The sequence below is a fragment of the Centroberyx gerrardi genome, chromosome 17, assembly GCF_048128805.1.
Source record: "Centroberyx gerrardi isolate f3 chromosome 17, fCenGer3.hap1.cur.20231027, whole genome shotgun sequence".
NCBI lineage: Eukaryota > Metazoa > Chordata > Actinopteri > Beryciformes > Berycidae > Centroberyx > Centroberyx gerrardi.
Window position 1 is genome coordinate 23225084 of NC_136013.1, and position 13000 is coordinate 23238083.

A 13000-nucleotide genomic window follows, 5' to 3' on the forward strand; every position below is an offset into this window, starting at 1 on the left:
TCCCCTCAACCCTTCCTTTTCTTTCCTTCCTTCTGCCTTTCTTTCCTTTCTTCCTTCCTCCCTCCCTCCCCATTCCTTTCTTTCCTTCCTTCCCTCCTCCTTTCTTTCTTTTTATCATTTCCTCTAATTTTCTTTCTTCCTTCCTGCCTTTTTCTTTCTTTCCCTAATTCTTTGTTTGTTCACTAACTCATTCTTTCTTGCTTGCTTTCTTTCTTTCTTTCCCTACCCTCAATCCTTCCTTTTCTTAACTTTGTTCTTTCTTTATTTCCTTCCTTCCTTCCTTCCTTCCTTCCTTCCTTCCTTCCTTCCTGCCAACAATATTATTTCTAAAATTAAATTGTAATTGTTTCACTACTTCATTACTGGGAAAGGTAACATGACTGAATAGCATGGTTAAGAGCCTTAGGTGACAATCACAACAATGCACACACATACACACACACACACACACACACACACACACACTTCCTTCCCCCTTGCCACAGTATGTGAGCCGGTGTGGTAGCCGACTGTCAGCTGTGAAATTACTTTAACCAACCTCCACAGCCGCGAAGGCTAACATAGGAAATGCACCAAGGCACTTTGACAGCCACACTGGTGTAGAAGAATAAAAAAAAGATAGGGGAAAGCCCTACTCGCTCCCTGATTGCTGTTTTGACTGACTGTAATCCTTGATAAGTCAATTTTCCTTGAATTTCCTATTCCTTGACAAGCCGCTTATGATACCAGAAATTAAATGAGGAGTGGAAGCCCAGGGGGGAACATGGCTACCTTGATTTCACTTGCAAAACACCAACTCGGTTGAAATAATTTACCCTCTGAGTTGGAGGAGTAGAAGACTAAGGTTCGACCAATCGGGGTTTTTGAAGGCCGATATTGATATCAATGTTTTTAGATTGAGCCTGCCAATACAATAAAATTGAAATTTCCATGCCAGATCATTAAAAAATATACTGTATATATTTTTAAAAAAAGCATTACAAGTCTTCATTGTTTCCCCCAGAATTGTATTCTTGCCAGGGTGAAAAGCCTCTGAAACAGCATTTAGACCATCATGAGACACTAAAACTCTCCATTTAAAAGATAATACTTCTGATTACAATAATAATAGTAATAAGAAGAATACATATTCACGCATACTTGTGTGGAATCTGATCATAATGTGCCATTTAAACCAATTCAGGTTAATGGCTTCCCATAAACAACCAGTGTAGTATTAATCAATTCAACTGTTCACAGTGTACATGCCCTCAAGTCTGAAACGTTCTTCCAAGTGAAGGTTTGTTGATATTGTATTGATTGACATTGTCATCTTACTTAACTAACTTGATTTTGCCCTATAATGAAGGTGCTCTGATGGCATGTAGCCTACCACACTTAGAAGGTATCCACACTGTAATAAGCTTACAAGCTTATTGTTTGCCAAACCAAAACAGCTTGCTACCATTAGGAGACAGCACCTTAGTTAACAAAACCACACAATTTATTTATTTTTTTATTTTTTTGAAGCAATGATGTTTAATGCAGTGTCCGAAACTTTATTCGCCCGTTGCCCATATAGTTCACTATATGACAAACACTGCATAGAGAATAGTGAGTGAGTGAACAAGCCAACCATTTCGAACACAGCTATTGTGTTCTTTCAGAATAGATAATAATAATAAATAGGGAACACAATAAGAGTAAGACAGTAAAAGTGAAGACTTTCTAATTGCAGCACTGAAAAAAGTTAAAAAGTGCAATGAGTTTGTTTCCTGAAACCAAGACAAATTATTATGATTAATAATCGTGATCACAATGTTAAGCAAACTAATCAGGATGATCATCTTTGCCATAATCGTGTAGCCGTAGGTAGACTTACGTTTTCCAGATTATATGGTGTTTAGAAAATATCAACTTAAGTTGTATCTTGCCTGTGAAGTTGCCCACGTTCACCGTAAACCAGTTCCTCTTTGTTCTGCTGGAAATATAAAGATGGTTATGATGGAGGTAGAAGCTAGAGTTGGAACTGTGCTTCTTCTGAACCATGGTCATTGATAGGAGGAGAGAAGAACAGGGAAGCAGAAAGCATAACGACAAATCTGGGGACTTTTTCTGACCATGGGGAACAGCGTTAATGTGTTCAATCCTAAAGTATTCGGCGACAAATTGATATGGCTGATACTGATTTGCGTTACCTGTTTGTCTACACCAAACATCTGATGATCACAGCCCATGCCAAACACAGTGCAGTCCCCTCTGCTAAGAATGGGGACTGTATAGGTTATATATTGATATGCAAATTAGCGCATGATATCATCTGGCGACTTCCAGCAACTTTTTGAGCAGCCAATAGCTACTGTTCTTGGAAAAGAGTTGGCACATAGACATAGACACCACGGGAGGTGCTTCCCCATCCTCAGGCTGTGGTGGATTCTGCAGTCTCTGTAATGGTATGCTCTCTGCAGAAGGCTGCCATTGCAGGAATAATGGGATTTTTCCATTACCAGATTAGAAAAACATCTTTCATGCTTGCTGTTCTTTGTAAACTCTGCGGCTGGGGCTTTGGAACTACTGTTTCTTTTGTGGATAGCCTGAAAATGTCAAGGGCCACAGAGAACAACAACACTCCCCCCCAACCCCACCTTACCCTGCCGCCACCCCACTCAAGGGAAAACCAAGATTGTAACCAAAGCACTGGTAACTTTGTTACCAGTGCTTTGGTATTCAGTAATGTAGTTGAACCACATGTCTGCCTACCTACATCTGATTCTCTCTTCAAATACCTCTTTGCGAGGAACGTGATGTAAAATGACTGTTATTTCAAAATATTTCCAAATTGATTTGAAACCGATCTCCAAACCAAAGGAGATTTGAAATGAAATGGGTCCAAGCCATGACCCACTTGTGGACAGGAATGATCCCCGCTCCTCTGAAGCCGGGGCTTATTGGGAAGGATTTAGCATTTTTAAAGGCATTACGCCAAACTCCTGATCCAATTGGGTAAGACTCCCAGATCTGCCAAATGTTGTTGCTCACGTCATGATTTGATAACAAAGACCTAGAGTCAAAAGGTTGTGTGTGCTTAAAATTAAAAATAGCATGGGAGCACTATGAGCAGAGTGCAGTTTTTTTTTCTTTTTATCCTCCAAAAGCATAGCATAGCTAACATCCATAACTGAGAGATACAAGTACTGCCCAGTGTTTGACTTAAGAGCTGGCTGTTTTAACATGAACCAATTTTCATTGCCTTTATCATAATAACAATGCAGACCAATAGTTAGACCGATATTTTGTCAAAATATCAGGCCAATATTGGCCTTTTATTAAGAATCATTCATGTCAGTGTCCTCCGCTTCTGATATGGGGTGAACATACAAAATATCTGCTATCAGCGGCTTCAAACTGAAAATACTGGTATCAGCAGGGGGGAGCGGGGCAAGTTGTCACGAGGGTAAGTTGTCTCAGTAACTTTATTTCTGAAACTAAATATTTTAGAGCCAAAAGTCCAATTACAAAAATGTTTACTTTCTTAATAAGAGGTTACCTATATTAAATACAACAGTCTAAGTCAAAACAATCAAAACACGCAATTTGTATACCTGAAAGTAAATAATGAAAATCTTTGTGTTTTTCTTCTCATTTTTTTCTTATAAAAAAATCAAAATAATTATACATTGTGACACATAAAAGCAAGGGTCAGCTATAACCTGATAATACATTTGAATGGTTTAGTGAAGCTATGTGCTCAGGGAAGGGACCTTTGTCAGGAAAGCCTGTTGGGGCATGTTGTCACATTGATTTTGGGGCATGTTGTAACTATCCAAATCCTTTTTTTGATCAGAAATAGCTTTACATTTGTTCTTTTCTGAAAAAAAAAAAAAAAAGATTTTGGTACTTGCACCCACAAGCCTTTGGCTTATGTAGCAAGTGGCCTCTCTGCTGGATGCTGGACCAAACTCACATACAGTCACAGAGGCAGATTACTATTATTACTGTTTTAAGTGACTAAGAAGCCATTTTACATTATAAAACATCAAATTAAATGTGTATATATTGCATGTACATTAATATATCATACTGTTAGAAATTGTATCAGAATTTGTGTTTGTCTGTGCATCCCAGGATAGGTGAGGGAGGGGTTATTTTACCTGGTGTGTAGTGGGTGTCGATTTCTGAGATTAAGTATGTTGTTTTCAATACAAGAGTATGTTTTTCATGTTATTATTGTATATATACTTAAGAGGAAATGGAATTGTGTGCACAAACACAGCACACTTGTCTATGTGACAACATGCCCTGACATCAAGTGGTATTTCATCAGTAGTAACTTTTTCTTCCAGTAAATTATTCAAAATGTAAAAATGCCATTTTTTAGAGAAGACCTTAATCTAGCTAGAAAATTATATATCATATCTCAGTGCCTTACACTGCTGAGAAAGAGACCAATGAGTAAAAAGTGTGACAACATGCCCTGCTCTCTCCTACTGGCCTTCTGAAACTCATATTGCCCAAACCTCACTGTGAATACACGTACACAAAATACACTCAAGCCATCTGTGTCCCATTCAGGATATGTATGCACAGCGGATGGATAAAATGATTACTCTCCTGCTCCTGCTTGTGTGCACGATACTCTTTCACATTTGTCTGTGCTCAATCATCTCTCCCCCCTTTCAGCAGAGATCATTGACATTTGGACCCTGTGGGCTCTCAGAAACGATCTCCTCTCCCACTGTAGATAACCATGGGTGGAGAGGAGCCATAAGCAGTGTTCTTTAAATGAAACAGACACGCGACACACAATGCTTAATCAATAAGCCGAGACAAAGCTCTCTGGCACAAAGATTGACGGAAGGGGAGAGGAAAAACGATCCGCCATCGATCCCCAAACTCTTTGTCGTCTCGTTGTTTTACTCTGTCTTTCTTTTCTATCTTTCTCCATCTGCTCTCCGTCTCGCCCTGCTCTCCATGGTTGGCAAAGAGACAGACAATATCAAAATATGCCACGTAGCTCTGTCTAAATCTCACAAACAGCTTTGATATGATAATGACATGAATATGACAATTTGAGTGCGATACATGTATGCCTTGTCGGACAGAGAGCTACTGTACTTGACGTGATTGTAAGAGACATTGCAAAGTTCAGTAGGCCTATTCCAACTGGAAATGTATTAAATTGAAATGTCAAAATTAATCTCAGAATTCAAAAGCAAATGTGTAACCATGTAAACTTCACTTTAAGTAGTTTAATTGTCAAATAAAAATCCTTACATTGTGTCTCATTTACCTGTATTTCAATATGTGAAACAGTGAAAAAGCTGAAATAAAGGGTCACAACTAAATGCTTTTGTCACAGTAACAATTTCCCATTTGGCAGACGCTTTTATCCAAAGCGATGTACACATGAGATTTTAATACAACACAAGCAAGGATTTAGTCAGTATTAAATTGTTAGTATGGTTAGTATATATTAGTATACTATATGTGGTGTGGACAGCTGGTTGCATTTTTAATTTGCAATTTGGCTGTCTCAACAGAACTGAATAGACTATCGAACAATGCCAAGAAAAGGTTTGTAAAACGTTTGTTTGCGGAAAAAAAAAAATCTATTGACGAGCTGCTGACAATGTTGTAATACTCGCATAAACAACACTTTAGTGTTTTTATATTTGAAACCATTTGGCCAATCAGCATTGGTTAGCTATAATGCTAGGGAAGATGTGTCAGAAAATCCACAAACTATTAAAATTGTCAGTAAGTGCCATGCAAGCTATGGTACTCAGAGATGTTGGGACTGAGTTAATTCCCAAACCATGAAAACATTAGGGTCTCATAGTGGCATATTCACATGAATTAACATTTTAGCTAGGTAGCCCCATTCACTCCTAGTCAATTTTTACTCTAGAATCTCCTTACCAGAGATTCCTTAGAAAATCTCTGGTGTCTGGTTAGCTCACCATCACTGTCTTGGAAACTGATTTGCACGCAAGTTAATGAACCTAGTAGATGCTACCGTTAGTAGTGGCTAGTTGTCGCATGTTAACATTGACATTGGTTGCTTCGCCAAATTACAAACTGAAAAAGTAGAGACTAGGGCTAAATACAAGACAGTTGGCTGTGTCACAGTAGCCTACATTTGGAAACAAATCTACCTCACCAGTTGCCTGGTCCTAACCAGACTCTTTGACCTAAAGAGTTTGGTTTATTCAATGTTGCCTACAGCAATAGTGTCACTATTGAAGAGGCTGGTGTTGTTGTAATTGTTGTTGTTGTTGCATTTTCTTTCTAATTCTGATTTGAAAAAGTCAACAGGTGCGAATGTTACAAATGATGAGACTGTGCGGGCAGAAATGGAAAATAAATGGCACTTTACAACAAATCTTTTTAAAAGTGACATAGACAACTGACAACTGTGCCAACTGCTTGGTCCAAACAATGGGCATCAGTGTTTATGCTGGCCATGTTGTACATCAGGTAAATTCCAGCTGCTTAGCAACTTAATGATGCTGCCTACCCTCATTTGAGTGACATACCTGGCATGCAATAAAAGCTAATTCTCAAAGGTTGAGCGAATTCTGATTGGAGCACATTGTTCGGATCACTATCAGGTTCCTAGACTGTCACCTTTCATCCACAGCTGGATGCTATGCTATCTTATCAGGCTATTCACTTTTACTTAACATTACTGAATTGATCTTAACTGACAATCTTTTTCAGCCTAGTATATGTAGACATTTACACATAACCAATTTTCCAATGAACCTCCATTATGGAGCGTGACGTGGTTGATAGATTTGTGACACAACTGAGTAGTCCCCGGACGTGGGGTCCGGGGACTACCAGGGGTCCTTGAGGGGGTCCCCAGCAAATTGATGAATTGTTAAACTTCACCATTATTTAATTTACAACACAAGTTAACACAATTAGAGAATGTAGAAGAATGACTATTTTGATCATAGTTTCACTGTTATCTCTCTACCTACAATACAGATATTCATGGGATTCTGGACAAAATCTAATAATAAAAATATTCTCAGATTTGGGAGAGACATAATCTCATCAAATGGGGGTCCGTGGCCCTAATGTGTACTAAATTAAGGGTCCTTGATATGAAAAAAGTTGAAAATCATTGCTCTATATTGCTTGATTAATTAACCCCATAATTAATTAGTACACAGATAATGTGTGATGTAAAAAGAAATACGTATTCCCAATGGGGATCAATGTTTTTTTTTCTTGACTAAGTGAACTAGTTAGCAGAAACTCTACTAACTAAGGGCTTTAGTGCGAGTATGAGTGTGTGCGTCCTGGGTGACACTGTTAGTATTTGGCTTGCCGGAGTGAATTAACATTGCTGCATAATCACTCTGCATTATGGACTAGCTCAATAGCTTGACACCGCAGGTCAGTGGTTTGTCAGGCTGCCTCTGTCGATATGTGGTTCACCCACACACACAGCTGATACCCGTTGTGTGAATTGTGTTGCATGGAATTGTGACCACACACACACACACACACACACACACACACACACACACACACACACACACACACATCAGGCGTACACAGCTGTAGATACAGACACATATGTAATGCTATAAACATTTGCACACACACACATAAATGTGCACTCTTGTTTTCACACACCACAGCTCCCTAAGGGCAGGCATGACTTATATACTCTGAAGCGGTGGAGATAAAACAGTGATGTGATCAATAGCACTTTGGTGGCAAACACTCCCTGTCCCTCCACCCTTAGGATATATACTGTTGGAGGGCAATAAAAATAGTAATGGAGTCAACCTCTCTTTCAGCTTATCTTTACTACTATCACTCTCCCTCAATTGCCCTTGCCTAGGTTTCAAATCTCCATCTCTCCCTTTCCACAGAGGGACAACTTTTCTTAGCAAAGCAATTTCCATCGTCAAAGAGAAAGAGAGCCAAGTGTATGTAACAGCTCAGCTTGTGATTATAGATGTGTCAGCATGTACAGTGTATGGTTAGATAGTGAAAATGTTAGATGGGATTGAGAGAGATCCTTGCGAGGAGATTCCGTTGGCCAGCAGAGAGAGACGCCACAACAAGATGAGCTCCTGCAATTTCTTTAAACTTTTTGATAGAGGAAGTAGTCGTGTTAAATATTGGTTAATTACTTATCTGGTTTAGTTAAGTTAACTAGACAGAGTGGAGGCTGCAGGGAGGGGGAGAGAGGAAATATAGTAACCCGTTTTTATATCAAGTGAGGATTCACTCACATGTGGACCCTTAACTGGGGATGGGCATGACTAATGCAAAACCAGCAGTGCAAGAATCAAATGATACCTCCCACCCCCTCTATTTAACTTAATTAAACCAGATAAATAATTAACGAATATTTAACAGTACTGCATAAATAATGCAAAACCAACAGTGCAATCAAACTTCAGATTTTAAGAAATTTCAGATTTTAAAATTTAATTCACAACATTATGACTGCCCCTTTGATTTTTTAAGACGGGGCTGTATGAACTGACAGCTAAACCAGTTGGATGGTGCCACATGATTGGATGTAAACGCATGTGCAAATAAACAAGGTTAGCGAGCTGTTTCTACATTTACCACATCGCCGGTAAATGTAGGCTACAGATTGACCGGTCTATATATACATGTACCACACTGTCGGTTAATATACAAATTGACCGGTGCTTACCACAACGTCAGGAAATGTACAGATTGCCCGGTAAATCTGTACACTGACATTTATGTATATGATGGTATGATGGTATCTAAATGCTTGTGATAAAGGGCTATTTAAATAACCATAGACTCTGCCTTGATTTTGAGGCTACACAGGCAGAAGTGGACGTTGGCTAATGAAGAAAAAACGTACTTACCATCCATTTCGTTGATGCCATTTATTTTATCATGATATTCTCTGTTCATGAAATCGTATAATTCAGGGTGGGCAGTCACTACCAACTTTTCTGATACCAAATTTCCGTTGTTTACAATGGACGGCAGAATCAAGACCCACCTCTATTTTCATCCAATTGGACAGCAGAGAAAAGAATGACAATGACGCCGGGCACTTTTCTGCTCGGAGGACATCAAATTAGGATAATTTTCAACTCAGAACACACCAGGCAGTTCCTAAAAAAAATCAAGGTGCCCCAAGCAGATAAACACGAGGCTCCTGGCGCACAAAAGCTGAACAAAACTCATTGAAACTCATTGAAAACAATTTAAAAAAGGCACCTCCCTCTGCTAAAAGCACGTCCTGTCTGATCAAGGCCTAACAGTCTGCCATGATGACACCCGAGACACCAATAAACCGATATACTTCCCCAGCACTGGAAAAGTATTGGCCGAATCAAATGAAAAAAACCTAACCAACTTTGAAAGAATATTTCCTCAGGTGAGAGATGTGATGCAGAGAGAGGTCACAAAGAACCACTGACACCAATGTGGACACACAGGACTCAGAGGAGGAGGAAGACAGAAGAGTCTTAGAACCAGCGGGTAATCGGTAAAATGATAGAGACCATCAACACCTTGAGAGAGGACAACAAGACCCTCAAAGCCCTGATGGTCAAGGCAAAGGAAGTGGCAGCAAAGAGAGAGTGGAGCCTCACCAACCAGGTACAGCTGATGACGGAACAACTCCAGGACATAAGAGGAGCCTGCCTACATCCTCTCCATCACTCCAATCACCAGGTTCATCCACCAGATAACGGCCCACTGGCTCTCATGAACCCTGTCAGAGTGCCTCAGTCTCAGTCTCCACCATCTCTGCCTCCCCAGCCAGTGAGCCCAGCAGAGACTCCAGTGGTTACAGACCCCCGTCCTGCTGTACTACCATCCAGCTCTCAAGCTTCCCCTAACAGCAAGCTTTGCACTGCTGACTCAGCTGCTCCAGATGCCCAAATAGTCCTTCTCATGGACTCTCATGGAAATAAACTGACTTTTCCTGGACAACAAGAAGTCACCTACAGATGATGCCGAAATACAAGCCATGCACATGGACGTCTAAAGGTAGAGACACTCAGCAGTTCCCAGTGTATGAGGCACAAATGACGTCCCCACCCTGCAGTGAGATACAGCCAAGGCAATCACCATGATGGCAGACAGAGCCAGCATCAAATTATCTGACACCTGGGTCATTATCTCAACCCTAATTCCATGTAGAGACACCCAACCTCATGTCCTTCATGACATTAATATGGAGATAAAAAGGAACTTCTCTACTCAAATGTCCACCTGGACCATCATATGACTATAGACCCGTGGGAGCTATATTATGGACTACATCTAAGAAATAGCAGCATCCAAACTTTTGCTAAGATCTTGAAAGACGCAGCCCTTGGTCGGAACCTCAGAGACTATAGGCACAGCTACTCCCGCTAGAGACCTCCATGTCCTCCTAGAATCTACCCGAGCCCTTGGCCTTGGCCTGCTGCTCCTCCTCCCCCTCCCCCTCCTCCACACAGCCAACATTCACGGGGGACTGTTGCCTTGTTATTGAATAGTTTAGTCTTGGTATTTCATTAGTGCCCCGCAAAAGCCTCATACCTCCAGGAATTCAGCTTTTTCAAAATTGGGAAAAACTGCATTTCACTTTTTCATTTGACTTGGTCATGAAACCCTTTCTACACATTATGGGCTATTCTACAGTAAAAGAAAGTATTAATTGCTGATAAAATGCTTCCAAAACACAATTTGTAACCTACAGTGGAAGAGTTACATTACACATAACACAATCAATCTGGAGACATAACACAATCAATCTGGAGACTATCAATGCATGCATTGGGTGGGAGGCAGGGAAACACCATGGACAGGTTGAACCCAGGACCTTGTTGCTGTGAGGTGACAGTACTGAGCCACTGTGCCACCTCCGCTAGTCATCACATAGATACATATATAACTGTTAAACTTAAACTCTTAAACATATACATTGTGGATAACTTCTCCCGTTTGAATTAGTTTGGTTTTTCCCATTTGTTGACTGTTGGTCATCTATCTTGTGATGGTCTGTGTGCTGTAGTGAATGTGTTGGACAGTGCATTATACCAGGAGAGTTGCTCTGCAAGGCTACATGTGTCATTCTGACATTTGGTCAATGTCACATTACTCCATCTTACCCAGTGACAGGTGTGTGTGTGTGTATGCTTCTATTGTGTGTGTGTATCTAAGGGTGTGCACTCATTGTCTACCTGGATGCAGACGGGTGTGTGCATTGTGCACATATAGATTTCTGTGTGTACAGGTATGTAATGTATGCATTCCAATGCATAAATGTGACAATGGATCATGCATTCCGGTTCAGATGTTTAGCCCCACAACAGCAGGTGCTCTAAGGATCACAATGTCGGTCGGTCGCTCTGTTCACCACCATTGGTCACGTGGGTGAAACTCTTACCCCATGGTCTGAATGTGGATTTTGATTCCTCCTAAATTGTTTCCTTTAAGGCAAGTTCTGCTTCAAGATCATCTGAGGAAACAGGATTTGTGATATTGTCTTTGAATCACTATGTTCTGTTTTTATGATGTCCTTTTGATTGATGCATGCTTTTACAGTATCATAGTCCTTCATGTGTATATAAGTATATGTGGGTTTTTACAAATATCATGGTTCATGTGTATTTTGTATTGAAGTATATGTGTGGGTATTCATTCAGAATTGATCTATGTTGTGCAAATTTAAATGGAAATTGGCAAAGGCAATATGGCCAAAATGTTGGTATGCAAGCAAGCATACAACCATTTTTTTGTGAAATAGATTTTTTTATCCACATTTGCCATTTTCTGTCAGCTTTTGTAATCTGATAAATTATTATTTGCATAAAATATTTTGATGGAAACCTGGCTCATGTGCACTTAATGGACCTCTCTCTTCAATGTGTTTGCAGGTGCATGTACAGTGTGTATGCATGCATGCATGTTTGCATGCCAGAGTGTGTGTATAGCCTTTACTTTCACATCTTTGCAATGCTGTCAAGACATGGCCCATGGGTGCCATCATGCCATAAGGTCAGAGAAAATTAGTCCACTTTTGCGCATCGAAAACCTGGTTCACTTCATCTTGACTGCTCTCTACAGGTGTGAGGAAAGCTATTATGATTTTTATGCTCCACACTCAATAGATGCTAATAGCCCTTGAGATGCATGTACTGTGAAGAGTGTGAGGATCATTGGTTTTCTCTTTCTCACACACACACTCTTTCTCTCTCCTCTTTGCAACGGCAGAATAATCGGTGTGTGAACATCGCTTAAACACTGCCAGGGTTAGATTTAGCGGGGCTTGATTCCCATCGGGGCCTTCAACACTGAAAATGTATGCACTCACAGTCCCATGTGGCACTTTGATAGGAGGGTCCATTATGTAACATCATGTATATGGTGTGGTGAGAAATATCATTGAACTCACTCTTTCAAAACTGACCTTAACTGGTCTGATGTTGTCAGGAGCCATGACGCACTTTTGTGACTATTTGCTATTTTACAGGGTTCAAAATATTGATTCTTGGTGGATATATGAAGGACATCTTGACTAGGGTGCTTCTACCCATTAGACAACACACACTCCACCTTCATCTTCCTCCTTTGACATGTACAGTATCATGCAGAGTGCATGGCAGAGCCTCGCATCTGTCCACGGCACTGCTGCTATTTAAGGCGAGCAGCACAGTGAAGTGTCGCTGCGTTCCAGCCAGTTTGAGGGGTAATGGGTGTGCTAATGATTGAGCCAATGAGGACTTTTCAAAGATGGCGCCTGTGTAATTATGATAATTATCTTTGAGGAGGGATGACAACGAGGGCAGAGTGAGAGAGTGAGAGCGAATCATGATTATCATGTAAACAGGGAGCTAGCGGTAGGCAGGCAGCATTTTAATGTGCTCACTTTCAGGTAATTTACTTGATTGCCGGCCTAGGTCTCCATCCTTTTCAGCCAGTCGAAGCAGCATGAAACTACCATTACATCAGTGTTTCACTTTTAATACAGCAGTCGTTTGACCTTTATGTGCGGTATTATGTGGGA